This window comes from Pleurodeles waltl, chromosome 1_1 (assembly GCF_031143425.1).
Source record: "Pleurodeles waltl isolate 20211129_DDA chromosome 1_1, aPleWal1.hap1.20221129, whole genome shotgun sequence".
Taxonomy (NCBI): Eukaryota; Metazoa; Chordata; class Amphibia; order Caudata; family Salamandridae; genus Pleurodeles; species Pleurodeles waltl.
The window spans coordinates 919,122,672-919,147,198 of record NC_090436.1 but is presented as its reverse complement, the minus strand read 5'-3'; the positions used below and the strand labels follow the sequence as shown (position 1 = coordinate 919,147,198).

Below are 24,527 nucleotides of genomic sequence, written 5' to 3'. Positions count from 1 at the left end.
TCACATCCCCTGAGCCCCAGAACTCTCTGTCCTCAAGGCATTAGGTGTTTTACATGTAGTCTACGAAATATTCTGTAGCGTAACATAAGCTCCCGCAGCCCCCGCGGTACAGGGGCCTCTCAGCTCCAGGGGGCCTCCTCAGCTAAAATAGTAAGTGGTGGAGCGGATAGAGAGGGCCCCTCCATGTATTTTTGTCGGTGACAGGAGCCCTCAAGTTTCTTTACGCCACTGGCCATGTTCATTCCACTGGGACTTCCTGGTCACCTTGTTGGGTGATATTCACCAATATTTGTTCAACCAAATCCTTGCTTACCTCCACCAATTGAAAAAGTGATTTATCCTATCTATGTAACCTATGTTTTGTCACATCCACCGGGTAAAAGCACAAATCAATGTCTGCTGCTTACCCTAGTAAGCATTTTTGAGCCTCATTCCAGCAGCAGTGAGATCCACTGTTATTGTGTTTCTGGGGATGAAATTGACACCCTGGACTCTTCCATAAATCCAACTGTCACACTTTCTCCCATTTAAAATGGCTAAAAGTGATGAGTCTGCTGGCCTTCTCCCCATGCCTGGGTTTGCTGTGAAAGGTGTTTAACTGAGAACTTTCTCCCGTGGACTGTTTGCAATTGCTGATGTGTCGCTTACATGCAGCATGATGGGATGCATGTTTGAAGCCTTCACTGTGTGCAGATACTTATCTTTGAACGCCATTGGAGCCATCTAAGTAGAGCGAGAGGAAGCAAAGTATCTATCCCTAGAAAAACTCTAAAGGGACTCTATATCTGTCTTTGTTTGCACAGCCAGAGTGGGCAACAGATGCTGATTGCAAAAGGGAAATGGACCTTGAGTACCTTGTACTATGCGACGACCTCTCATTAGACATATTTGTTTTCAGTGAACAAAACATCGAGATTTTGGTGTTAAGCCATCAATATCATTCTAGAGGAGTTTTACCAGTAGTCTCGAATAATGGGTGAGCTATCTGCACTAGGTTTATTACAGTACAGGGGTGAGATTAGGCATCTATTGGTCATTTTCCTCTCTGCCAGAATGTACAGTGTGGCCTGTGGTGCCTGAAGGGTGTGCAGGTTTGAGGATTAACACAAATGAGGGTGGCGTCGCCTTGTGAGGACACCCAAAATGGGCAAGTGCAGGGTTCTCTAGTGCAGAGACGGGTCGATTAGCTCTGGTCGTGATGCCTATCTCAATACCTAGCCTAGCTTTAGTGGGGTCTCTTGTGTGAAGGCAGTAGTGCGCATAAATGCACCACCTGATGCAGGACATTGGACGGTCCATAAAATAATCTGTGCCAATAATCCGTGCCACCTGCCACAAATCCGATCTTTTGAGCAGGCTATTCATCCCCTGCAGCTGGCCAACTTTTTCTGCCTCCTTCAGAAGATAGGCCTTTGGTCCAAATATTCACCCATGCAAATCATGGAATACCTTTTTTCAAACACTGCCGGTTCACCTTGGTAATCTGTAAGGGCCATTTATGTCATTTCTGCAATATTAAGTAGCAGGGGCCCCAATGCAAATGGTACAAAGTGCTGTTTGCCCTGCCGCCCCTTTTTAAATATGGCCCTGGCAGTAAGCCCTTAAGTTTGAGGCTAGTCCTTGAATTCTAGCGTCAATGCCTGCTTTTTGTGGTGATCTTTGAATAATGGATCTGGGGCACAAACAGTGGGATTAATTCATCAATACTCTACACTAAACAGAACTCACTAAGCATGAACACTATGGGAAGTCCTGAATACTAGATTTGAAGGGAGTGAATGAAAGTGTGTACCGTGAATGCAATTGTTTATGGCAAATATTTTGATGCTGGCTATTGCTATTCAGCATGTTTCTAAGTACTTGATTTTTTAGATGTGTTATTGATGGTAAATGGGACAATTTTCACAAAATCACACATTTCTGTTAAATGGAGAAGACGTGGTCCAAACTAGAGTCTTCTAGTTTGAAAGTTGGCTTCTTCTTCTTTGGGTGAGTTCCTGGAATCTGGAGTCTGTTTAAAAGCACTTTACTGAATCATTTCTGATCACGAGAAAAGAAGTCCATGAATACAACAAATGTAGGAGGTTGTGCTGTCTCCTAAACCTAATCTTTGGGTGAGTGTGAACACTTGTTTGTGTGTGTTTACGCGTAGAGGCACTGATACATGTGTCCTTGTGTGCACAGTCTTGTGCATGTGTTTGTGCACTACCTTAAGCATCTGTAGGTGCTCATCCATATGTGTGTACACCAGACCTGCCAACTTCATAAAAAATCTCACTCAAGGAGGAGGGGGCAGGGCTTCATTTCAATGGCTGCTCAAGAGGCACTTCTGCCTTCTCCTACCACTAAGCTCCACCCCCTCACAAAAAAGGTCGCTAAGATGTTGTCACATCCCTTAAGTAACTTAGGGGCAGATTTAAGGAAAGTGGCATTCCAACCAGTGCAGTGACACTTTCCTTCCACCACCTTAGCACCCCCCCCCCACTGCCAACATATGTGCGCCATATCTGCTATACAGCGCACCATGGTGCAGGGTAGGGGTCAATAGCTTCAACATTTTTTACGCTATTGATGTACTGTTCAGGGTTAGCACCAACGTTTTGGCACTAACCCTAAACAGTACATTAAGGCCCATTATAAATAATGGTGTGCCCCCTTGTAATGCCTGCTCTGAGCAGGCGTTAAAAGTGCAGTAAAAAATGAAGCAAAGAAATCTCTTAGATTTCTTTGAGCCATTTTTTCAGCCCCCCTAACAGGGGACGCCCCCTTTGCATACATTGTGCCTGGCGCAGGCATAATGTAGTGCAAAGGGTTACAAAGTGACGCAATGCATGCAATGCGCCACTTTGTGAATCTAGCGCAGGGAAAAGGCCACCTTAGCGCCACCTTAGCGTAAAAAAAATGATGCTAAGGCAGTGCTAGGCCCTCTTAAATCAGGGCATCAGACTTCCTACATTCCCCAAAGAGGAGTTGGAAATCCACTAAGGGCAGGGGTTCCAGCACTCCTTACCTGCGTCTGTGTGATATTGGTTCTTCACCAGGTGACCATGTGAAGGTAGCTGACATCCTGCGACAGATGGTGGCATTGCCTGGTACATGCACATATGCGTGTTTGTCTGCTCGTGCACATCTACGCGCCTACATTGGTAGTTTAATCCATAATCGTGAAGTCCTCGCGCTGTGATTCAGAGTGGTTTGCATGGGAAGCTCTGGTAGATTTGAGGAGACGGGTCTGTAGCAGTAACTGGCCGCCCTTTCACAAGCCCGCACGGTTCGCGAAGAGACATTTATATTTTCAGGCCACCCACTGCCTTTCTACATAATCTGGGTAATGTCAGGGAGAACACGACCGAAAGATGAGAGCGGGGTTTCCCTGTATCTGCTGCTCCGCGTGCTGAGACACAGGAGACCTGGAGAAACTGCCCTGATACAGGAAATACCGACATGCGCTGCGTGTTAAATATTTTAGCAGAAGGTTTACTTTTATCACACACAGCCAATGCACAATTATATTTTATTCATGCCTTCTTGTTTCAAAGAATTAGGGACGAGTTGAGCTGGACTTAAACAGGAGTGCTAAAAATAAATACTAGGTGCCTCCGATTAAATTAAAAGGTTACTCCAGGATTGTTTTTCTTACCGTGCAGTACATTTTGTGGCAATTCTTTTAGAGAGATAGACCGGTAGTTCAAGATGGCGGAGCTGGACTTTTTCGAACATCCTCACCATCCTCAGAGGTCTGTCTCCCCGTGGTAAATCTGCCGCGTTTCCGCGCACGCTGCCCTGAGAGTGGTGGGGGTGGGCCTTTGTCGTCATTGCCCGGGAGTGTAATGGGTTCCTTGTTTTAGCCACCGCATGCAAATATCACTGACGCTGTATTTTTTTGAGGAGGCGTGGGGTGTGGATAAAGATGTAGTTGGATGGTGGTCAGGGAATATATCAAGAGGAGTGGTAAGTGGACAAATTCAAAAGCGCAAGGACTGTGGCTAACACGCTACAGGCACTTGAAGGACTCTTGAAGAAACAGCTATGATTTTCGTGGTTTTATTTATTTATTTGTTTCTTTGTGTATTTTGATCGGATATGCTACCTTCATACATTTTATGATGGTCTTGACAGACCGCGAGTAATACCATTTTGCAGACAAACTCCACTGCTTGGTTAATTTGTAGGCACCTGGCATAATACTGCTTTGTGCGAAGTCCACAGCCAGGTTCATTGTCACTTTTAGAATAATTCTCAACCAATTGTTTCAGTAATTAGGAGTACTCTTATAGAATACCCTTTGGCAAGTGGCATCGGGTGCATCTTGTATCCAGATCATTTTTACTCATGTTACAGACCTCAGAAGAATTAGAGGCCGAAAGGGTCCTTTGGTATTTGAACCACTGACCAGTAGGTTGTTCACAGTTGTGTTTAGGTGAGGCATTATCAAGCTGAGCTTGCAGGCAACTAGACAGACGTGAAGGATGCCTCTTCCTGAAATTGCACATTCATATATAAGATCAAACAAGACCACACAACCATAAAACATGGTCTAGTTTAGTATTACTGTTTACTAATAATGGACGATTTCCATACTGTAGATCAGACTGTTTGCTACAGCCTGTGTCTTTCGAGCTAGTCTGGCACATTTCATTTAAGAAGTAGATTTCAGCCTTTGCCTAAAATGATCAGGTTTTCTTCGGTAGTGATTTAGCTGAAGTATGGACAAACAAACTGCTTTGCATTCGGCACACGTCTGCGAACCCCCATCTTCAACTTTTTAATCTTACGAGATGATGTAGCATGCAATTATTGGATTTGCAGAACAAATAGTACAGTCTAATTTCTAATTAAATATGAAAGCTGCATTTCAGCACGAGCCATTTCTAGTCATCCCCTATGAGGTAATGGAGACAACAGTGAATGCCAATATCCATGTAGCCATTGTAATGCTTGAAGCACGTTATTACCATTTGTGCAAAATTAAAACTCCCGCCTTATTGATGATGAATCATTTATGATTTATGTTCAATTTGTAGATCGGGCAATTTTTTGCTTACTCCTGAGGATGCCTTCCATTGTATGCCTGCCGCAGAGCCCCGGTGAAGCATGGGCAGGTCAGTGCTCCATGTGGTGTTATAAGGTGCATCGTCAGGGCTACATGGATCTCAGGGTGGCCCAAGGGATTGACCGAGAGGGCTCTACTTTCAAATGTTCTTAGACCCATGTTGTTCCTCCCTATTTTGAGCTGCTGTTTATGAACACAGGTGTGGCTTGGAGCTGAAAGAATTCGAGACTCATGTTTTAAAACTAGATCCATATTTTACTGAGAGACCCTATCCATGAGCATTACTGGAGTTTCTTCTAGCAAGATTTGTATACTACAAATTGGGCGAAAACAAATAATTTTGCCATACAATTTTCCAGACATTGACTTAAAAGCCATGGGTTTTCCAGGCTATTCTGGAAACAAAATTACCAACACCTTCAGGCCCATATTTATACTTTTTGACGCTAAACTGCGCTAACGCAGTTTAGCGTCAAAAGATTTTGCGCCGTCTAACGCCATTCTGAAGCGCCATGCGGGCGCCGTATTTATGGAATGGCGTTAGCCGGCGCAAGCGGACCGGCGCTGCCTGGTGTGCGTGGAAAAAAACCACGTACACCAGACAGCGCCGGCGTAGGGGGAAAATGGCGTATGGGTGTCTTAAAATGGGGCAAGTCAGGTTACGTCGAAAAAATCGTCGTAACCCGACTTGCGCCATGTTTTTTCGACGCCCATCCCCCATCAACATGACTCCTATCATTGTAAAGATAGGAGTCATGCCCCCTTGCCCAATGGCCATGCCCAGGGGACTTCTGTCCCCTGGGCATGGTCATTGGGCATAGTGGCATGTAGGGGGGCACAAATCAGGCCCCCCTATGCCACAAAAAAAAAAAAAAAATACTTACCTGAACTTACCTTAATGTCCATGGGATGGGTCCCTCCGTCCTTGGGTGTCCTCCTGGGGTGGGCAAGGGTGGCAGGGGGGGTCCCTGGGGGCAGGGGAGGGCACTCTGGGCTCATTTTGAGCCCACTTGTCCCTTAACGCCATGCCTGACCCAGGCGTTAAAAAGCGGCGCAAAAGCGCCGTTTTTGGCCACGCCCACTCCCGGGCGTCATTTTTGCCCGGGAGTATAAATACCACGTAAAGGCCTGGGAGTCATTTTTTAAGACGGGAACGCCTCCCTTGCATATCATTAACGCAAGGAAGGGGTTCACGCTAAAAAATGACGCACTCTCCGGGCACTTTGGCGCCCGAAGCGTCTAACGCCATAGTATAAATATGGCGTTAGTTGGCGTTAGTTTAGCGTCGAATTTGCGTCGAAAAAAACGACGCAAATTCGGCGCAAACGGAGTATAAATACGGGCCTCAATGTTTCAAGGTCAGGCAAAGTACACAGGAGCAATATTTCTCAGGAGAAGGCACTCATGTAAGCGCCTACAATAAAATAGTTATCTGCTCTCTCAGCGCAGGGTGAAGGAAGAATTTCGGATACCTGCCTACTTTAGCCTATAACTTGATTTCCAATTGTACTTGTTATGACTGATTTTGCTAGTTCATGTTGGTGCAGGTATCAGATATTGCAATTGCCACCTCATTGGGTCTCGTGTGCCACCCTAAAGAAGGCTAAATGAGTTGATCTTGTTGAGATTTAAACAAGTGGCCTGCAGGCTGCAGATAAATTTCTGCAGCTGATAATTGACAAATCAAGATTTCTACCTTTTTATGTAGATCACGCCACATGCTAAGTTGTCACTTGGCGTTCATACAAAAGCTAACCAGCTTTTTGGTACCTGTTGTATCGACTTTAGAAGGATTTAAGACTGAGCCACTGTGTGATACAAATATGTATTTATGGTGTTGGACACAGACCTTTGCTGCAGATGCTTAAGCAACTTACATTAAACGGATCCACCCCAAGCCTGCCTCACCACTTATAGTAGCTGATGAGTTGGGCTGAGCAATATTTCTCAGCGTTCTTCAATTATAAAAAAAAAACACTTGTGTTTCAGACAGTATTTACAAAGTATCATACCACCTCATTGAATTGCTTTTGATTTTTTTTTAATAGATGTACATTTCATTGACAAGTTCCATTCTCCTATCTCAGATTAGTACCTACGCTATACATTCCGAATATTAAGGTCTGCCACTGAATAGCAATTTTTCTGTTTTTAGAAATCTTTGTATGTTTTTGCATACGTTTTCCATTGTAATCTTTTACAGAAATGCCCATGGTTATTGTGTTACTCACACTAGTGAGCCACGTGTGCCAGACAGCCTGGATTTCTGCATCACACCCCACTTTAGACTTCTTTGCAACATAGTAATTAAGGTGGGGTTTATCTGGATTTATAGTGGGCATAGCACAGACATCAAGATGGGGAGGAAGATCCTTCTCAGTGGCCACTGTTAAGCTATGGAGTACTCTCCTGCTTCACCCTACGTGACTGAAGTGTCACATTACCTTTAAGAAATCCCTTAAAAACCTAGGGCCAGATGTAGCAACTGACGAATTTGCGAGTTGCAAAGTGCGAGTCCATGCGACTCGCAATTTGCAACTCGCAAATTCGTATGCAGTACGGTGTCTCAGACACCGACTGCAACTCGCTATGGGGTCGCAATGACCCACCTCATGAATATTCATGAGGTGGGTCGCAAATTGCGGCCCCATAGCGAGTATAGGCACTCGCTAACATGGAGGCCTGCTGACGTCAGCAGACCTCCATGTTCGTGACCTGCTTTTAAATAAAGCAGTTTTTTTTTTTTTAAGTGTAGCCCGTTTTCCTCACAGGAAAACGAGCTGCACTTAAAAAAAAACCGAAACCTTTAGTTTCGGTATTTTTTCAGGGCAGGGAGTGGTCCCTGCCCTGAAAAAATATTTTTGGGTCCAGTCACAAACTGGAAGGGATCCCATGGGGACCCCTTCCAATTTGCGAGTGGGTTACCATCCACTTGAAGTGGATGGTAACTGCGATGCCATTTGCGACCGCGTACGCGGTCGCAAATGGTATTGCATCCCACTGCGACTCGCAAATAGGAAGGGAACACCCCTTCCTATTTGCGAGTCGGAAATGCATATTGTGAGTCGGTAACGACTCGCAATATGCATTTCTGCATAGCAAACCCACGTTTGCGACTCGCAAACGGCGATTTTCGCCGTTTGCGAGTCGCAAATGGTTTGCTACATCTGGCCTTTAGTTCTTCACTCAAAAAGCCTCATGGCCTACTGAGGTTCCCTAGGATAATAATCTGCCCCTGTCACCGGGTCTAGCACTTTCTTTAGCACCTTGATGTCTTCAGGAAGTTGCACACTTTTATAAAATTTTCTTCATTCATTCACTGTCATTGTTGCATGATAGCTCCTTCCAGTGGCACTATCCTTGCCTGTGTGCACTATAGTACAAATATACAGAATGGAAGGCTGGACTTTAAGGAAGTCGGTGAAAATCACTAAATGACTGGGCTTCAGAAAGTTGGAAGGGCTGGGGAAAAGTAATTCATAGGGTTCTGCCTGACATACAGTCAGTTGTGCTCCAGCCATAGTAGCCTAGTCTGAGATCTCCTGTTGTCCCTCCAGCAAAGCATACTTTTGACTGCCTGCTGCTTGCAGCCTGTATTAGACTCATGAGATAGCCAGGTGTTTTTTTTTATTTCACCAGCCACAAATTCTGTTCAAACCTCGGGACGAAGTTAACTAAAACTACACAAATGTCCACAGTATGTAAAGTACCAGCTATTTGCATTATGGTTCTAAAATAACAGCATTTTATTATTGACTACATACTATGATATTGTCTGAGGTTTGAAAATAATCGGATTGCAAAGAGTTCTGCAAATATTAGTCATCCAATACAGCTGCAAACATTGTGTAGGAACACGGACCTGGGTAGGTTTACCGTTGGTGGTGGCGGCAGCGTCTGGAAATTGTGTTTGTGTCTGACCACCGGTCTGTGTGGTCCTAGGAAGTGTGCTCCCTTAATTAGGATGGGCGACAGTTGGGAATTATTTTTCCTTATCAATGTAAGTGACTGGATACTTTATTTTCTTTATAATTTTTGGTGAATATTAATCCAGGCTACCTTGTATTTAGGAGATGCACATAGTCTTTTTGGTCCTGACGAAGCATCATTGGATCCGTATGGACCACCAGGATGCGAAACATGTTGACCCATGAGAGGGATGGTTTGGAAATTCCCCAGCCCTTTTTGTTCTTCAATATAGAGTGATTGATCATTGCTTCAGCTTCACTCTTATGACTATTTTTAACCTTGGCCTTGACCTTTTCATCCGGTCCAATAAATTAATTACCCAGTGAAGATTTCGAGAGCCAATTTTAACTTAATCTCCTTTCGTGTTTACTCACTTTTGGGGTCACGGCATCAATATATTTTTTCAATAAAGATCTCCGGCAAAGAGCCCCCCCAATCGGGGTGGTGCCCGTCAGACATTGCAGTGCCGGTCTGACGAGGAGCAACTCCGATGATGAAGCATGACATCCTTCTGGATGTGTGAGGTTTTTGCTCCTGAAATTTAGGACCCCCTCTATAGTATCCTCTCCTTCTTTTTTGGAACAGTGTATCTTATATCTTAAACATATTGACCGGGAGGATATACACTGGACCATAATCTCTCCCTATCCCTCCACTTTTTTTTATTTTTTTTATTTCACCAGCCACAAATTCTGTTCAAACCTCGGGACGAAGTTAACTAAAACTACACAAATGTCCACAGTATGTAAAGTACCAGCTATTTGCATTATGGTTCTAAAATAACAGCATTTTATTATTGACTACATACTATGATATTGTCTGTGGTTTGAAAATAATCGGATTGCAAAGAGTTTTGCAAATATTAGTCATCCAATACAGCTGCAAACATTGTGTATCAGTTTTTGAGTGATTTCATGACCAGGCTGTAATTTGCACTCCATCAGGGGAGGGGAGGGGTAGTGAGAGTGTCAATTGCTGTTTCATAGTATGGCATTTTCAGTGTCTTGCCCTGGCATGCCAGGTACTGTTGGGCACTGTTGTGTGCAGACCAATGGACTACAGCATATTCTAACTTGTGATAGGACCACCCTCCTCCTTTTTAACTTTTTTTTAAACTCTCCTTTATCCAGGCTGGTCCCCCTCGAGCACACCACCATCCTCATTATAGAGTTTGTAGCACTCGTTGCTTTTACACTCTAACGGGAGAGCTAGTTTGCATTCTATCTGCCATTAGTAGAGTCTAACAGTAGCACGAAAAGATGGCTGACCCTTGCAATGCAATTGGTTGATCTTCAGCTCCTTCCTATTGGGTCTGTTCATGTTGAATTACCTAAAATGGATGTTTTCATTGTGAATGTCATCTGAGGACTTCTCTGTACGGCCCAAGCCTTGGAGGAAACCTATTTGTAGCAAACTGGTCAAAAGTCACTAAGTTTAAGTTTTGGGAAATGCCATGCATATGTTCCTGTGACGGTTTCAGGCTCTGCTTTTTTGGCTTGCTTCTGGAATGGTATTGTGACAGTATGCCATGATACCTTGGCAGTCACACATATTCTTCTGAATTCAAATGAAACACAGCAGTCACGTTGCCAAGATTTTTTTTAAACCCTGGAGAAGGCTAAATCCCTTCTTTCTGCAGAGTGGAACATCCCTAGTCGAAAGCAGACAAGACTGGATAATTAAATCACAGTACCAGGTGTTTTACAAAAGTGACTTCGCCGGCTGAATGGCAATGGCCCTTATTGAGTCCAAGGCATGAAATTCTGGTTCAAAATCAGAACAGGAGGAATATGATGCGTTTAAGCATCTTTGAATGATGCTTCAAATCTGCCTCATGCAGCTGTCCTCCTTGGAAAGATTGGGTTCCAGTAGTAATGATGGATGCTGTGTGCCTGTAGCCAGTTGTGGGGTTTGTTCGGAGGTCAGCAGTCCTGATGGAGGGTTGGAATTTACAGCCGTCTCCTCGATGGCAGGATTAGACACAAGGAATACTGGAGTATGCACAAGCTACGCTAAACTAAACACTCCCGTGGGATTCAGAAAATGTTCATGTGTGGCTGAAAATGGCAGCAGCGCATCGATGGTGGATGGTTGCGCTTAATGGCCCATAACGTTTTTTTTGTGTGGAATCAATTTGCAGACAGCGTTTAAATATTTTTTTCTCTAGAAAGGCCTTTTATTTGAATGCATTTTTTCCTTCTTTTACTGTGGTAAATTTAGTTTATACAACACATATTGACAAGCTGCATTTTAACCATTATCTATCACGCTTATTGGAATTCGGTTACTAGTTCTAATACATTTACAACAGTTTACAATTGTTATGCATTTCCAATGGTTTCTAGGGAGGCCAGGAATTATCTACGAACATTGTGTTGATTTGCTACGTGTTTGGTAACAGGTCAAAAAAAGGTCATATTTTGTCTTCTTTGGTAAGTTGGATGCCCCACACAACACCGTCAATTTTTCAAAAACATTCTATACTGTTTTTCCTAAAGAGAAAGCTGTAATTTGGGATTCATGCCTTTTTATTAAAGCCAGCACCGGCGTTTTCGCTGCTGGTGTAAATCTGCCTTGAAAAACAACTCACATATCCTGGAACGGATTATTTCATAAAAATAATGTAGCCACCAGATTCATCAAGTCGCTGTAATGAGGAGGGGAGAATGTTGTGTGATTCCAGCAATCGTCTCTCATGCCGTTAGGGTGGTCTCTAAAGCGCGGAAAATGGCTAAGTGATGGGAAAAGACCTCAAATCCTATAAAAGAATGTCTTTAATCCTCATTCACCATGCTTCATTTTCCCTTCACCTTAAATTGGATAAAATGAGAGACTTTCCTTTTGTCGCATTTTCAGAATGCACGCCGCACGCCTGCTTCCCTGTGATTACAATCCGGCATAGGAGGGAATGTGACTTTGATAATAATACATTAGAAGAGTTTCCCTTATTAATGTGCCTGCTTAAAATAGGAGGTGAAGAACGGAAGCCTCTAGCTGTCTGCGAAATGAACAACACAGCGTGAGACTTCTTTTCCCAGTAAAACCTTGAAGGCGGTTAAAAGCAGCTATGCCGAGTCAAAGCCTTGCCAGAGAGAGAAGTCACGTAAAGGAGCGCTCGCCCTTCCACAGAGAATCTGGGTGCGGATGAAATGACGTCAGACCACTGATTCATCAGGGCGATGACACTGGGGCAAGCCAATGCAGCCATCTTGCCCCGTAGTGGCTCTGGGCCACCATTTTAGTTGTGAGAAAACAGTCACTAGGTTTATCAAAGAACTCATAATTAATATCCACTATGTACCGGCTGCCACTGCACTTGGGCTCTGGTTTATTTAAATCTAATTTCGTCTTCGCCAGGGTTTGGAAGCGTGCAATGCATCTTAAGGGTGGCAATGCGCGAGACAGCGGCCTGGTTTTTGTTCACACTACTGAAAATATATGGACGTGCTGGGCATCCCGGCGATGTTACTGTGCTCGAAATATGAAACCCGCTCTACTTTCATCAAACTTGACACATGAGAGATAAGGCATGGCATTAGTCACGATAAGTAAAGCATTTGTTTTAAGTGACATCCGCAACACGCCGGCCTGAGTTGGTCCATTAATCAACATGAAGCAGGGCACACTGTAAGTGTAGCTTTTTCCACTCGCCAGGATTTATACATTAATATATTAACACCTGCTTGCCACTTAGCCTTTTCAAAAAATTGCCTTACATAGCCATGCGAGGTCTCGCCATCCAGAGCTGTTAGAAAGGCCCTGACTGCTCCCCCGATGCATCACATAGCAGTTAGGGAAATCCGCGCAGCAGCAGAGGCAGAGGGTATTTAATTAATGGTCTCATGAATAAACAAGCCTCTTCCAGCAGCTTCCAGGACTCATTTCTCTAGACCACCAAATATCTGGGCGGACAGGGGAGGGGCCTGCCTACGGCTCGGCGCTCGTTTTATCACACATTTTAAAGGAAAAATTGAATCCGCACTATAGGATTTTGAGAAAAGAAGACATTTTATTTCTCACCATGAAAAGTTCTGTTACCTCCTTGAAGCCAGCTATTGAGTTAAAAAATATGCAAATTTCTGTCTCGTGTTTTTTCCCCAGTGAATGTTGTTTGAGCATTTCTTTAACAGATGTACACCATCATCATCAAATACTTTATTCGGTTCAGATAAAAAAAACATAAAAGATATCAAATATATACAGACATGATTCTCATAAATTCAATAAATAACAAAGTTAATGAGAATTTTGGATACGAAGAGCAGCATATATAAAATTTAACACAGCCTGTATTATCCCTTCATTTCTCAAGTTGTAGAAATAAAAAAAAGCAAGGTAACTAGACCTAATGCCCATGGACAAAAATATTGGGCGTTAAAACCTTTTTCGAGGTGCAATATATAAGGTACAGAAGAGGACAAAGTGCAGAGTGCTTTGGACTGATTTATCATCACAACAGCATGGCAGAAGTTTCTTAAACAAAGTGCCTCGGGTGGGGAATGCTACTAGGTAGTGTATAGTATTCAGACATAACCTAGTTACTAAAAACCTATGCCGCTCAGAGCTAATAATATCCAAATATAAAATTGGATGTAATTGACGTAACGGCAACCTCTCCTGCTCCCTGGCTGTACCAGTAGTTAATTTTGGATCATATATTAAATACCAATATATCTCCTTGATCCTTTTAATATTCCCCAAGACGGAGGAGTGTGGAATGAACATATCTAAGCCAGGGTATGTCCATCGACCGTGACAGTGACAAACAGTCCTTGCTCACTGATCTGCACAGATGGGCTTCAGGGTTTGAGTAAATTTTTAGCCATAACAATAGAGGTTGGAATTTTATATAATTGGATATGCCCGTCAACCCTACTTCTCCATGACAAAACGCTGTCAGGGTGGATTGTGGGACTGCTAATTACCTTCTTAAAAACTCATTTTCAACTACCTAGAGACTTGAAAAATCAGTGGGAACCCATACTCCTGCTCCAAATGTTGCAATAGAAGAGCATTTGCTTTTAAAAACAGTCAACATCTCTTTAACAGGTTTGTGCCCCAACTTTTTAGAAAATCTAAAAAGAGCATCTATGGCTCTTTGAAATTGCAAAACACGAACGCTAACTAAAAATTTCCAGTTAAAATCCACATCAATTGGGACCCCTGAATAAGTAAAATTGGGAACCTTAAGTATTTATGTACCTTCCAGGACAAATTTTTAACTTTTTGATAATTTTGGGCCGCTCTTCATCACATATGACCTTGTTCTGTTAATTTTAAGACCAAGGTTTCCCATAAACATATTAAAAGCATTTAATAAAATTTGAAGACCATTTGCTGTCCTTGAAATAAGTACAGCATCGTCCACATAAAGCATAACTGGAAATGGGTAGGTATTAATGAGTGGCAAGTCCTTCTCCATAGCACATATATCGTTTTCCAACCCATTTATATAGAGAAGGAAGAGAAAGGGAGTCAACACACATCCCTGTCTTACCCCCTTTAAAGAAGCACATTTTTCTGTTATGTCACCCTCCTGAGTATAACAAACTTGTGCCGAACTCCAGACATGGAGCCTACTAAGTAGGACAATTATATCTTTATCAACCCCCATGTTTAACATAACAGTCCACAATTTCGATCTGTCAACTGTATCAAAGGCACAGGACAGATCCATGAAGGCTAAGTGTACACAGCTTTTTTTTGCCTTTTTATATTTTAGAACTATCAAGGTCAAATTAAGAGTTTGTTCAACTGTACCTAGCCCTGGACGGAACCCATACTGTACCTTTGACAGACAATTAGTCTCTGCAGCACATTTTTCCAATTTATTTAAAATCACTCGGCCTAATATCTTGACCGAACTATTTAAGAGGTAGATTGGCGATAGCATTGTGGGTCAGCCCTATCCCACTTTTTAAAAATAGGCACAATAATCCCTTCTCTCCAGGTGTCTACTAAGGGACCTGGCATAGCAGATCTCAAAACATTAGTAAGCAATGGTCCCCAGAATTCTGGCAGCGTTTTATATACGTCAGCTGGGATTCTATCCGTGCCAGGAGCTTTATCAGAAGGGCAGTCTTGAATAGCCTGTATTACATTGGCTACTTCTATTATACTGCAAAAGGCTCCACCTACCAAGGCATTTCTTACTGCCATGGTACAATTCATTTCTTCCTGAGAGACATTATTCGCTGTTATAAAAAGTTTGGAAAAATGGTCCATCCAAGTTCGAGCTGGAATAACAGTGTCTATTGTAGTTTTATCCTTATCATTCAATGAGGCAGAGTTGACCTCTTGCCAAAAAGCCTTCGTATCTTTCTTATTGCTTGCTTTGATAAGCTCATCCCAGGCGATCTCCCTCAGTTCATTCTTCCTAGCAGCAAGAGTGGCCTTATATGTCGTTCTTGCAGCTTTAATAGCATATTGATTTTTTGGGACAGAGTTGGTTATCTTGTTTAAATCTTTAAGGGAAGAGGTACATGCATGGTTGAACCGGTGGGGTCCTCTATCCTTACTAGTACTTGAACGCTGGAGTTTGTAAGTCATATAACTTGTCAAGGCAGAAAATGCCTGGACAATTTTATATGCAGGCATGTCTTCCCCCAATACAATCATGACCTCTTCCCTTTTGTTCATCATCACATCTCTAAAAAAAACTATTCTTATCAATTTCTTCCACCTAATAGTCAAACCTTTCTGGGCAGAAAGCTTCATTACTGGCTGTTGTTCCGCCACCCTAGAGTCCTTATCCAGACCCAGTCTTGTTTCTAGAATTAAAGGGTTATGATCACTCATACAGGTTAACATCACCCTAAACTTCACAACAAAGGGGATAAGCTCTCTAGAGTAGACAATAGAATCAATTGTGGTGTGAGCATTTCCCCCCATAAACGTGGGAACCCCCTCAACCTCTGGTGTTGGAAAGAGCAAAGAATTGGCAGCCCATTCAATTGAGCGCATTCCCATAAGGGGAGTGTTTGAAATGCTGCATGGAATGATCATGTTCATCAAGGAGCCCACAGCAATCTAAAAATTCTGATTCACACAAATGAGCGTTAAAATCACTGGCTCAAATTAGCCTAATTTCCTTCTTACTCCCATTCAGTACCTTATGTACCTGATCTTAAGGTTGTCGATCACGCTAGTATCTGACAGATCAAAAACATTATTATAGTAGCTGATCAACAACACGTCATATGACTCAGTTAGTTTAAGAAGAAGAACCAGGTAATGTGGGGTTATATCCATGGCACGCACATCTACCCCCTTTACCAATACAGATAAAAATTTGACCAAGCCCCCTTAGCCCTTCCAGAGGGAGACTTAATTGCAGCAACGCAATAAGTAGTGAAGCCATTAATATATGGGGGGGGGTCTATGAGCCAAGTCTCTTGACAACAAATATAAGAGTTTTGAGACACTATTTTTAACCAATCTGAATTATCCAGTTTAGACTTTAATCCTGCTACGTTCCAGGAGATAATCCCTGGGGCTGCAACATCAGAAGTATTCAATGTCCGACAGACAGCAAATTAGCCAAGTGTGGTATGTCTGTCTTCGGATTTCCTCCTATGTGACTTCCAGTTACTAGTGGACAATCCAATTGCTCCAGAGAGTTCAAAGGCTCAAAACTGTTGTACACAAGTGCACATGTAGAAAAAATGTTCTTCATTGCAAAATACACTTGTTTTGAGTAGCTCACAATAGAATTGTCTATTGTACATTTCCAAACCCAGAAGTCCACACTTGTGAATCTTGCACCACAGTTGTTGGGTGTGGAGTTGTCTCTGCTTTTGGCGGCAGAGAGATTTATGTTCATCTGGACTTCACAATGCCCACAGATGATTGGAATAGATTGCATCTGACTACAAACTGATTTCATGTCTGCATCTCTTGGTGCAGATTCAGACAAAAATGATCATGACTTGTTGAAGCCTATTTGGAGAAGCTTGCTTACCTTCAACAATGTTGACTTGGAGCTAGATATCTGAATAAAAGTGTCTGAAGGACTGACTCTCCTTGCACAGCAAAACTTACTCTCCATTGTGAAGTCCATTATGTGCAATTTCTCAATTTTCCATAAAGAGTACATAGCTGTATCTCACATGATGTTCCATGCTCCCCCTTTCAAATTCTGGCCAGATAACTATAAAATGGAGCCATTATTTGCCCTTTGACATATGATTGCCTTGAAAGATGACTTCCAAAGTGACATTGATGAATGATTCATTTTTATATACGTTAATAGAAATGTTGAGATCAGAAGAAAAGCATATATATATATATATATATATATATACATCTACATCAAAAACCTCTCCAATATAGAAGAGATCGGCATTCCAGAGGGAGTTAGATGTCTTCTTTATTGGAGAAGTTTTTTTGTAAAATATATATATATATATATATATATATATATATATATATATATATATATATACACACACACACATATATATACATATATGTGCATGTATGTGTGTATATGTATAAACATATATAAATATATACATGTAGTATATATATATGTGTTTGTGTGTATACACACACACACACATATATATATATACATATATACATATATATATATATATATATATATATTACACATCTTAAAACAATTCACCCTCACCTCCTCGTGTAAACCACCAAAATATGTAATCAGTATGTTTGCTGCATAGCATAGAAATGGTAATATGGCAAACACCACCTGTTATGATTCATTCAATGCCCCTTTGGTCTCTTGGCCAACCCTAAAATTCACTCACCAGAACCTCTTCAGTCTTTCCCATCTCCATGTTCCAGTTCTGCCTTCAGTCTGGATGACTTATCAGTCAAATGCCAAGCTCTCTGTTCTATACTACTGTATTTTGTTTGTATTTAAGTATCTATAAACTACTCACTCTTGTACATAGCGAAATATATGACACACCCTTTGCCCCCTATAGCTCTGTTGGATCACCTATACACTGTTACCAGACAGTGCACTGTGCAACTTTCTCCCTTTTAACAGTTCCTAGGACTCTCTGGGCCTAAAACTGGTTCTGGGCTTTCCAGTTAAATGGCGTCCTATTAAACTATGTACCATCACCTCAGTGCAAGCTTTCAAAAGTTCAGTCATAGCCTATATTCTCCTTCTCAACAATCAATATGCAAACATGCCTCTCCCTTCCAAACATCCCTCCTTACCATCATCCTTTAAATCTATAAATATTTTCAAAAGTTTACTCAGGAATAAAACAATGTTGACTATGGTTTTTAATGTTTGTATGCTGTTTACCCTGTCCTCTCTGCAGTTATGCTGCCAAGTGTCAATATTTAGGCCCAGATTAAGGAGGGCCTAGCATCATTTATTGACACTAATGTGGCGTTGGAAGGCCAAAAACACTGCACCATATTTACAAAGTGGCGTAATGCATGCATTGTGCCACTTTGTAACCCCTTGCGCAACATTATGCCTGCGCCAGACATAATGTATGCATTGGGTGTGTTCACCCGTTAGGAGGGCTAAAAAAGATGGTGCAAAGAAATCTAAAAGGACTTTTAATGCCTGCTCAGAGCAGGCATTATAAGGAGCTTCCCATTGATTTCAATGGGCCTTTGAGTGCTTTGCAGTATTTGTGTTAACATTTTTGACGCTAGTCCTGCAAAGCGCCAAAATAGCATAAAATATTATGAAGCTAGTTCCCTAACTACCTCCATGGTGTGCCGTATTTTAAATATGGCGCACACATGATGGTGTTAGGGGGCACTAAGGGGCGCAAGATAAGTGGTGCCACATTTAATATATTTTCCCCTTAGGCTTCTGTTTTTTAGGATATCTGAAGTGTCCCTGTGATTGGTTTTCCCCAGCACATCCTGGTATTACAAATTAAAATTGGCTGCTCTGTAGGTGGGACATAGTTATAAGAACAGATCCTGGGATTGCAAATGTGCCAGCAGCTGGGGCAAGTGCCTCACGTGTCCCCTCCTGTCCTAAATCAGATGAAAAATCATGGTTTTGCAGAAGAGTCATTTGCGTAGTTTCTAAGCTCAAACTAGGATTCTCCAACTGTTTTTTTGTTTGCATGGACTATTACACATCTATTTGAAGGGGTTGCTGGAGATATTCCTGGAGATATACCTACTATCCACTGTAAAATTGTGCTTGTTTGATGGATCTTGAGAGCCATCCAAAATCAAAACCATTGGTAGTTGGAGGAAATACTTTTTTTCCATCATCCTCCACACTCTTAACTCCTACTTTCAAGCAAAGAACAACCTTTCAATTCACATTCCCAACAAAGGCATACAGTTTGTGCTCTTATTCCACTCAGATTATGTTGATTACTGATATTCTGTCGGATCTGAAAATAATTTGACTGTTTGTGTTTAAACCGCATGCCTCCCATACTCTCTTAAATTGTGTGGTGTGCAGTTTTATCCCCAGATCTGCCCATAGATCAATGGACCATTTTAAAACATCAGAAAATATTGACATACATATTTCTTAAAAAATAAATGTCAATATAAAACATGTTGAATGAGAAAACTCCTAAGCCTAAGACCTCCCCATCAGTGAGTAATCTAGAGGAGTCTTTTTAGCTAAATAAAACAGTAGGTCACACGAATGTGCTAACAAAATCGATGTTACTGCTTTCATGATATTCATACTTGTTATAAAAACAAAGGTAGAGGAGCAAATGCCCATCTTCGTCTGTCATTTAATAAACAATAGATGCACTGTGCAGCAAATCACTTAATGTTGTGAAGTCAAAGGTTCCTCAGTGATCAATGCTGGTGTTTTTACTTACACAGGAACGAAAGCAAATAAAAAGGACGTTAAGACAGAAGCACACTTGTTGTGGTTACACCCTCTCTCCAGTCAAATCGGTCCCTTGGCACAGGTGTCAAGAGTGCTTGATTTTTTTTCAGAATTATCTTTTATTCAACAGGGAGTGTTAAAGAGCTTTGTGATGTCTGGATGAAGATAAAAGGCAAACTAAGAGACTATCGTATAGAGAGGTAGAGACGGAGAGGAGGACTGAAGGAGAGAGAGAGACCAGGAAAGAGAGATGCCGTTTGACAAACATGATTAGTACATATGCTAACCATATTTCGAGGCATTTTCCATTATTGTCCCCAGTTAAAAGCAATAGAGTAGACAAGCTTATATATAGTATATCTCAGCTACACAAGTTGCAATATTTCATTTTGTTATCATTGTCGAATGAGGGGATCTGCCTTGACTTGGGAGGGGTGAATCGAGCAGAACAGGGGGCCCTGTCCCTCTGCTTGAACAATGGTAATAATTTCCATATTACTGCGGCACATCTGCATATTTGACACATGCTTTGTTATGTGTAGTTGTTATAATCAAATATATTTAGCCAGGATACAAGGGGTTACATTTACACATTGAGATAAATCCACATTGATTACGTCTTGTAACTATTTACAATAGTTGTTGTCCTCTGTGAGGTCCTTGTAAATGCATCTGAAAGACCGCAAACACTGTTTGCTTTTGTTTATCATGATATACTGGGTTCTAGCATGCAAGTTCACCTTTGCACTGTAGTAATAGATCTGTGAATACTGTTTATTGTTACACTTGTTCCAAATAGTGTTAATGGGCCACATTTACTTGGAAGACTAGGACTTGAAGCGCTTCTCAATGTTTCCTTTACCAAATGGATGTCCGGGACTACAAGAAGTAGTGATCAGTAAACTCTATAGCTGACAGAGTGCAAATGTGACTGATAGCACTATATTTCCTGTACGTGTGTACGTGAAGGGGGCGATGAGCACCTAAAGGCGTGATATAGAAGCTTGTGTTGTCCTTACTGGTTACCAATGCTTGCCTCTAGAGCACAACTTCATTTTCTCTCAGTTGAAGACTGTCTATTCAAACATATGGCCATCTGTGCATACACTGAAACCCCACCGCTTCCGGCTGTGGGGCAGTGGGGGAGGATGAGGGCAAGAGGAATACCGGGAAAACAAGGAACTGCTTTATCAGTCACAGCTGGTCAATAGCATAGTTGGAGACACTGAGGTCACAATGTTTTAAACACCTATTTTAAGCACAGCTAGTCCTTTGGGGGTTCCGCCTGACTCTAAATCAAGGTTAACATGTAAAATGAGTAACAGAGCACCACACCAGCAAAAGTTCTGATGACCTTAAACTAGTACGCCTAGCAATCAAGACACCAGGAAGAGTCATGAAAAAGCACGGGCATTGTTTTATTACTGTACACGGTTCTGGAAATAGTTCATTTGGACCACTTCTGGAAGCTGCAAAGAACATGACAGGGCAGAAACTCTGCAGCCTTAGTGGTGCCGTATTTTATCATAAGTTCCCACGAGACTCACCTGGCAGCAGCCACTTGCTCAGATGTCTCTAGGGTGCAAATAAAATCCAAGAAGGTAAAAAAGCTTGCTCTTTCAACTACAGTTGGCCAAATAGTGCGCAGAATGACTTGACACTGGAGGTGGGAGTGGGTTCAATAGTCACAAAGATGAATTAGCATGTTATTTTATTTTAAAAAGGTCCAGAATTATGGAGAGTAGCATGTGTTTTTTTTTGGTTTCCCCATACATTGCCCTGTGAATCATGCATTCAGTATGCATGCCATAGTGTACATGCTTAGTATTCAAGAATATTAGGGCCAGGTTTAAGAAAAGTGGCGCTGCACCAAGTGCAGCAACACTTTTCTTGCGCCCCTTAGTGCCCCCCTAATGCCAGCCCATTGAGGCCCATTGTAAACAATGGTGCGCCTCTTTTTAAGGCCTGCTCTGAGTGCCATTTTTTCAGCTCCCCTAACGGGGTAACACCCCTGTTGCATACATTATGCCTGGCGCAGGCATAATGTACCACAAAGGGTTACAAAGTGTGGCAAATGCATGCATTTGCGCCACTTTGTAAATTTGGTGTGGCGAATTTGGCCTCGTGGGGCCACATTACCATAAAAAAAATGATGCTAATGTGGTGCAATGAGGTGCTAGGGCCTCTTAAATCTGCCACTTAGAGACATAGGCTTGTTCCCCTAACCCTATGCCTGTTCCAAATGAGCATGCATAATGTAGGCACATTATAGTATTTGTTTATTTTAGTTGCTCTAAGAACATAAATGGCACAATGTCCTGCATATACCCCCCCCCCCGAAAGAAGGGCTGGTTCACTTTGTTATACTTTTTGAGCTATTTATTCTTGCTCCAAATGGGTGCAGGTTAGGTGCTCAAGTATGTGAGGGAATAGGATGTCAAGATGTGTGTGCATGTCAACCTAGTTCCTACTATGTCAGAAATTCCTACATTTGGTCTTAATTTGCAACTTCACTCCACTGATGCTCCCCCGTATATGCCAACTGCAGAAATTTAGTGGACTGCTGTAATGTATATGCAATGCAAACATTCCTGGAACACATAAATGAAAAGTATATCATTTATGTGCATGAATGTTACCTTTCTGAACAACATATGAAAACATATACCTCCATTAAGCGTGCTATTGAAACAGTGGCAAATCTTTTTTTGAAAGAGTAAAAGAGTTGAAACTGTACCGAAAATCCAGTGATATATCCTATAGTAGGTACGCCAAAGGGAGTATTATGTGGGCATACTAACTGTGCAGCTACACTTCGTGGGTGCATTACAAGTTCATGCTATTCGTATGTCCTCCAGGATTACTAGACATTATGGATTTTCCTCTGGAGTATTTCTCCTACAAGTGGATCCTCCTATGGTGAATGCAGCCATTTTCTTGGAGAAACCTCCACTGCCTTGCAGCCAATAATGAACATGACCAATATTCAACCATCAACTTTGTAGAGGTTAAGGCTGCAACAGGGTGGACTAGAAATTTGACAGAAAAACTCTTAATTGGCGCCTAGGAAAGTTTCTTCTACAAATTCAGGCCAATATTTATACTTTTTTAGCGCCGCATTTGCGTCATTTTTTGACGCAAAAGATGCGCAAAGTTTCAAAATACAATTGTATTTTGTAAGTTTCGCCGCTTTTGCGTCAAAAAGCGTCACAAATGCGGCGCTAAAAAAGTATAAATATGGGCCTCAATCTGTCATTAACCAGGCCTCCTCAGTCATGGATATTTTAGAGTGGACATTGAAAAAAACAAATAACAGATTGCAGAGAAAAGCAAACTTTTATACAGAGAACGTTGCTTAAGAGGAAGTTGCGTCCAGAATTGGAAAACAAAAGTAATTCATCCCATTTGTCCTCTCCACTTTCACAATATATTTATGGTAATTTTCATTTCAGGCCCAAGTAAAATCTTGCCAAAAATTGACTCTTTGCAGAGGAAAAAACATGGGCATTGGAGATTCTCCAAATTGAGAGAATGGGGCTAATAAAAGGGAAAATAAAAGATTCAAATGATATCTCTTATTAATAAAGATTGCACACTAGAAATAGACAGCTCTCTAATAAAGAACAGAACAAACAGAGCAATTAGTATTTCATCAAATTTATCAATTACACAATCAAAGTAAAGGAGACGCAATGCATGCCAGTGCAATCATAAACAAATCTTTGCAGTGGAAAAAGTTCAAATGTTTCCTGTCCCTTTCTATCTAGAGGCAATCAACTTTCTAAATGGCTGATTACATCAGATTTTCTTATTCTGCTGAATAAATGGCTGTGAATATTTTAGTTGCAAAGTTTTCCTAATCGGTGAGTTTAGAAATATGCTTTCATTCATTCACACGGGGTTTAGGCCTCACATTTGAATGTCTTTCTTCCCCGTTTCTTCTTCTCTCCATCTTTTTAACCTTCTTGTTTTTCCCTCCCCTCCCTTCCTGCTGTTAGATGTGAGAATAGAGGTGCATAATGGAAACTTGGAGGGTACACGTCTCCAAAAGTGCTACAGTGTTGTCATGTTGGATAGATAAAGTGTCAGACATGTAGAAACATAGAAAGAGAGACAGAGTGAAAAAACCTAAAAAGCACGCTACCATAACCTCCATGTCTTGACAAATCAATTAAAAGGGTGCTGCAAGAGTTTGGAAGAGGCAGCTCTCAGAGACTGTGTATTGGCGATGAATGTTCTTGTTGTGTACATCTGCAAATCTCATGTCCATATTATGTAAAATGAAGACTACGTGATTCTGAGTTAACTATTACTTTAATTGTTTTGTCTGACTGCACTTTGATATACAGTGAAACTCGACCATTGTTCCCTGCTGAACATGGTACAAATGCAGAATTTGCCACCATTTGCCACTGTATTAAGAAAGAAATCCTCCAATTCTACTCACCCCAAACAGCCGTCTTGAAGTACATCATGGACAATTTCTGAAAATAAAAACAAGCATTTGCAATGCAATAGGTCTTGCATTTACTTGAGTTAGAGCTTTTGGCATTGTAAATTCATAACTGGACTTTTCTTGCCACATAAATTGGTCTACCCTGCCTCATAATTTAATCTTTTCCTGCCATGTAATTCTAGTGACCCTGCATATAAGTAAAGCACTTTCATTTACCTTCTTCCTCTATCTGTAGAAAAAAA

At 41.7% G+C, this 24,527-nt stretch overlaps 1 protein-coding gene and 1 long non-coding RNA gene across 20 annotated transcripts in view; one reads left to right on the top strand and one right to left on the bottom strand.

Annotated features, from left to right (window-relative positions):
• Positions 1-3,728, bottom strand: part of LOC138289062 (uncharacterized) — a 55,072-nt gene extending 51,344 nt beyond the window's left edge. Inside the window, exon 1 of the long non-coding RNA XR_011202544.1 lies at positions 3,641-3,728. This is a non-coding gene — a long non-coding RNA (uncharacterized lncRNA). The remainder of the gene's footprint in view (positions 1-3,640) is intronic.
• PTPRD (protein tyrosine phosphatase receptor type D) overlaps positions 1-24,527 on the top strand; it is a 3,982,777-nt gene that overhangs the window by 3,264,179 nt on the left and 694,071 nt on the right. The gene's annotated exons all lie outside the window — the stretch shown is intronic.